The sequence below is a fragment of the Microtus ochrogaster genome, chromosome 15, assembly GCF_000317375.1.
Source record: "Microtus ochrogaster isolate Prairie Vole_2 chromosome 15, MicOch1.0, whole genome shotgun sequence".
NCBI classification, from domain to species: Eukaryota; Metazoa; Chordata; class Mammalia; order Rodentia; family Cricetidae; genus Microtus; species Microtus ochrogaster.
In genome coordinates, this window is record NC_022017.1 from 914,096 (window position 1) to 918,722 (window position 4,627).

At 44.2% G+C, this 4,627-nt stretch overlaps 1 protein-coding gene across 2 annotated transcripts in view; it reads left to right on the top strand.

The window, feature by feature from the left end:
• Znf385a (zinc finger protein 385A) overlaps positions 1 to 4,627 on the top strand; it is a 27,412-nt gene that overhangs the window by 11,334 nt on the left and 11,451 nt on the right. The window lies entirely within an intron of this gene.

Genomic DNA, 4,627 nt, shown 5'->3' on the forward strand with positions numbered 1-4,627 from the left:
CAGTGGGTATGTGTGCACGCAGTGGGTATGTGTGCACGCAGGCAGGTGTCTGTGGAGACTATCTCACACGGGTGCTGGGAGTGGAACTCAGGTGGGGTCTCTGGAAAAGCATCAGGTACTCTTAACTGCTAAACTATCTCTCCAGGTCCCTCAAAGGTAGAGCTTCTGTCTCTGATGTATGAGGTCCTGGGTCCAATCCTTAGCACTTTATTAAAAAGAAACTGAATAATAATCAATGAATTGGGCATGGTGGTTCCACCTGTAACTGTAGAACCCAGCAGACAGAAGAGGAGGGCCTCTGTTCCACTCATACCTGAGCTACCTAGCAAGACAATCTCAAAGAAAAGCTGACAGAATGGGGGGAGACTGCTCAGTGGGTCTGAGGCACTTGCTATGAAAACCTGGGGATCTGGGTTCAATCCCTAGAATCTACATAAAGGTGGAAGGAGGGAACTAATTATATCTTCCTCCCCATGTATGATAATAAAATGAAAACTTAAAGCCAGGCCTGGTGGTAGCACTGGCTTATGCCAGCTGTTCAAGAAGCTGAGACATGAGACTGGAGTCATTAAACAAACAACAAAAAACTAAGAAGGATCACAAGTTCAAGGCCAACCTGGGCTATAGAGTGAGACTCTGTTGAGAGAAAGTGAGGGGCAATCTGGGGAGCAAGGTGGCTTAGTGGGTGAAGCTGCCTTCCATGAAGCCTATGACCTGAGTTCTACCCCGGGAATCCACGTGTGGAAGGAGACTGATTCCAGTACACACACACATCCATAGATCATGCAAATTAAGACATAATTTAAAAAAGAAAAGAACAGGGGCTGGAGAGATGGGTCAGTGGTTAAGAGCATTGCCTGCTCTTCCAAAGGTCATGAGTTCAATTCCCAGCAACCAAATGGTGGCTCACAACCATCTGTAATGAGGTTTGGTGCCCTCTTCTGTCCTGCAGACACACACAGACAGAATATTGTATACATAATAAACAAATAATTTTTTTAAAAAAAAGAAAGAAAAGAACAAGTTATAAAATAGTAGACTCAGGCGTTTCTATCTGAGTGCTAGGGTGTTCACAGGATGGACACCCCAGGGTTACAAATGATGCACTCTGTGGAGGAAGGAGGACTTACATTAGGAACACAGATATGAGCTTTAAAAGACTTATTTTTATTATTTTAAATTATGTTTATATATGTGCCAGTATCTGTACTTGAGTGCAGGTGCCTGAGGATGCCAGAGGCATCAGAGCCTCTGGGAACTGGTGTTAAACTGTTGTGACCCACCAGCCCTCGGGTACTCTGGAAGAGCCCTACATACGTCCTCTGACTGCTGAGTCTTCTCTCCAGACTGAGATGTAGGGTTGTTTTTGTGTTGCTTCTATTTTGTTTTGTTTGTTTGAGACAAGGTCTAACTATGTAGCTCTGACTGGCCTGGAATTCACTATACAGATCAGGCTGGCCCAGAATTCACAGAAATCCACCTGCCTCTGCTTCCTGAGTGCTGGGATTAAAAGCATGTGTAACCACTGCCCCGCACCCTAGATATACCCCTTATTATATAGTCATCTTTTGTCATTCATGAGCACTGGATCCAGGACTCCGTGAGTGCTAAGTCTGTGTGTAGATGTGCAAGCCCCTTGTGTAAAGTAATCCAGTATCTGCAGATAACCTACCTATCTGCTACACACTGAATTGCATCTGATTACTTATAGCATACGTTACAATTGTATAGTTTAGGTAATAATGACAAGGAAAAAAAGTCTGGGGATGACATGATGGCTCCACGGGTGAAGGTGCTTACTGCCAAGTCTGAGGACTTGGATCTTACCTCTCAGGACCATGTAATAAAAGAGAACTGATTCTTTTTTTTTTTTTTTTTTTTTTTTTTTTGAGACAGGGTTTCTCTGTGGTTTTGGAGCCTGTCCTGGAACTAGCTCTTGTAGACCAGGCTGGTCTCGAACTCCAGAGATCCGCCTGCCTCTGCCTCCCAAGTGCTGGGATTAAAGGCGTGCGCCACCACTGCCCGGCAAGAACTGATTCTTGCAGGTTGCCCTGTGACCCTCCCAAGCACACTATAGCTTGAATGTATGCATAAGAGGTCTCCCATACACACAAATAAATACATGTAATATAGTTATTATTTAATGTAAATGTAAAATATTTAGTATTTTACTAAAGTCTGTAGTCAGGATATAATATATGAGAAGAATAAATAAAAATTAAAAACTATTAAGGGAAAAATTTGTACATGTTCAATACAAATGATTTTTTCAAATATTTTCAGCATACCATCAATTGAATCCACAGGCTTAGACCTCAAAATATGGAGAGCCAACTTTATTCTCTTCTGTATTTTGAATGTTTTTGTTTTATCAAGCTTATATTGTTGATGTATACTGTTTAAAATGTATTATTATTGTGTGCATGCGTACACATACTACAGCATGTGAAGGAGGCAGGGGGCCAGCTCCTGGAAATGGGTTTCTCCTTCTTCTTCTTCTTCTTCCGTGGACTGAACTCAGATCCTCAGACTTACATAACAAACGCTCATATTATCTAAGCTGCTCATTGCCTCTCGCCTTCCCCGCTCCCCACTCCCCATCCCTTCGTTTTTTGGGGTTTTGTTTTGCTTTCTTTTGTTTTTTGAGACAGGGTTTCTCGTGTAACAGCCCTGGCTGCCCTGGAACTCAGTCACAAAGACCAGGCTGGCTTTGAACTCAGAGATCAACCTGCCTCTGCCTCCGAAGTCCTGAGATTAAAGACATGCGCAACCACCTGGATGTTTTGGTTTTTTGAGACAGTGTCTCTCTATAGTCCTGGCTAATGGCTAGCCTGGAATTTACTACTGTCCATCAAGCTAGCCTCAAATTTGTGCTGACCCTCATGTCTCTACCTCTCACATAATCTGAATCATCATGGCCAGGTTTTGGAGGTGTTTTGTTTTTGTTTTTTGAGACAAGTTCTACTATGTAGCCTAGACTGGCCTCCAACTCACAAAGATCCTTACGCTTCAGGCTTCTGAGTGCTGGGATTCCGGGTATGAACAGCAAGCCTTCTTTTTATTAAATTATCCATCTGTCTATCACTTTATCTGTCTAGACAGATCTCACTACATAGAACTAACTCAGTGTGTAGACCAGGTTGGTCTCACACAGAGAGCACCTGTCTCTCCCTCCTGAGTACGAGGATTGAAAGTGTACACTACCATACTAGGCTTACATTTTATTTATTTATCTATTTTTTATTATGGGGTGGGATGTGTGTGTACACACCATGCATGCACGTGGGAATTAGTTCTCTTCCTTCCACTGAGTTCTCCCTCTGCTGTAGGTCCTGGGAACTGAACTCAGGACCTCAGGCTCAGCAGCCGGGGCGTTCACCCAATGAGAGCACACACACTTTTCAAGTGCAGAATAGAAAACTAGTCAAGACAGATTTGGAGCCAGATGTGGTGTTCAACACTCAGGATGCTGAGGCGAAAGGAGCACCATGAATTTCAAGCCATCCTGGGCTACAGTGGTGAGTTCCAGGCCAGCCTGAACTAAAGTAAAACTTTATCATAAACACAGAAAGAGAGAAGTCTGGGGATATAGTTCAAAGGTAGCACACTGATATGTGTGAGATCATGAGTCCCAGCCCCAATACCTCAGGAGGAATGAGTAAATAAATTATAGTTAATAAAGCCACGGGCATGAATAGATCTGGGAGTGCGGCAGGTAGCAGACAGCAGCATCTTAGCACTGACTTCCAGGGCATAAATTAATGTTGCACTGTACACACTTAGGCAAGTCATTTAACCGCCCTGAACCTTAAATTTACCAGCTATAAAGGAGATACTGATGAGGCATGGCAGCAGGTGGTGGTGGCGCACGCCTTTAATTCCAGCACTAGGGAGACATAGGCAGGTGGATCTCTGTGAGTTTGAGGCCAGCCTGGTCTACCTAAGGGAGCTCACAAGTTCAAGGACAGATTTCAAAACAAGTCAGATAGCTCAACAAATACGCATGCGTGGGGAGCAGAACAGTGCTAAATCTACAAGGCTGCATGTACTATCACAAAATCGGGATGCCTAGCACAGATTTAATGTTTGATCAAAGTTTTGCTGCCTGGTTGCTACTTACTGCTACTGGTATTTAAGGGAAAGAAAGGGAAGATAGGAAGACCAAGGCCACAGCCCTTAGAAAATAAGCTGAATTGGGTAGTGGGAATGGAGGGAGAGACAGGAGCCAGCCCTGGAGGTGGAGAGCAAGGGGAATGGCAGGCTACTGCATGAAGGCTACTCACCGGCCTTGGGAAGGACTGTGTAGCAGCTAAGTCCGTGGCTTTGCAGTCAGGCTGCCCAGGTTTAAATTCAAACCCCAGTTCAGCCACTTACTAGCTTATGACCTTGGGCAAATTACCTAACCTCTTTAAACCTCAGTTCCTTCATCTACACAGTAACGATAATAATAGTACTTACTTCAAATCGCGGTTGTGGTGATTAAATGAGATAAGCCAAGCAAAGAGCCCAGCGCAGAGCTGACACATTCCAAGGGCTCAGTGGTGGAATTATGGCAGAGTCTCTCTCTCTCTCTCTCTCTCTCTCTCTCTCTCTCTCTCTTTCTCTCTCTCTCTCTCTGTGTGTGTGT